Genomic DNA, 578 nt, shown 5'->3' on the forward strand with positions numbered 1-578 from the left:
TGTTCCTCATGAGGAGAGGCATCTCTGTGCAAAGTTTCATGTCTCTACGACATACGGGGCATGAGATATGCCCATTCAAAGTTTGACATTTCAATGGGTTGCTATAGCGCCCCCCTTTGGCCAATTGATGTAATATTGCTTCATTGGCATCCTCCCATGACCCTCTACCACTGTGCCAAATTTCACATGGATTGACCAAGTCAGTAAGGAGAAAAACCTGGAACAGACAGACACACAGAGTTTTCCTCATTATATAGTAAGATTGTATGTGTACCTGTTGTTTCCCTCCTGACCTCCAGGTGGCGACTTTTACTTTAAACTGAAAAAACCTGACCAGAATTAAAGATAACTGCAAGCCTCGTTGTTTGGTTTTCACCAGTGTGTGCTTTTCAGGTCGAGGCAGGAGAAATGCCACTCTGGCTCTATGGGAAACCGCTGATGGCAAATCATTGGATCAGTCTGAGGGGGCACAGTGACATCCAACTCAGAGGGTCTTGGAGGACTGCTGGTAGAGGAGGAAAGGGAAAGAGTTTTGTCTGGCTGTGTCGCGGCCTCTGAGACCAGGCCGGTTACTGGAT

This window comes from Epinephelus moara, chromosome 17, assembly GCF_006386435.1.
Source record: "Epinephelus moara isolate mb chromosome 17, YSFRI_EMoa_1.0, whole genome shotgun sequence".
Taxonomy (NCBI): domain Eukaryota; kingdom Metazoa; phylum Chordata; class Actinopteri; order Perciformes; family Serranidae; genus Epinephelus; species Epinephelus moara.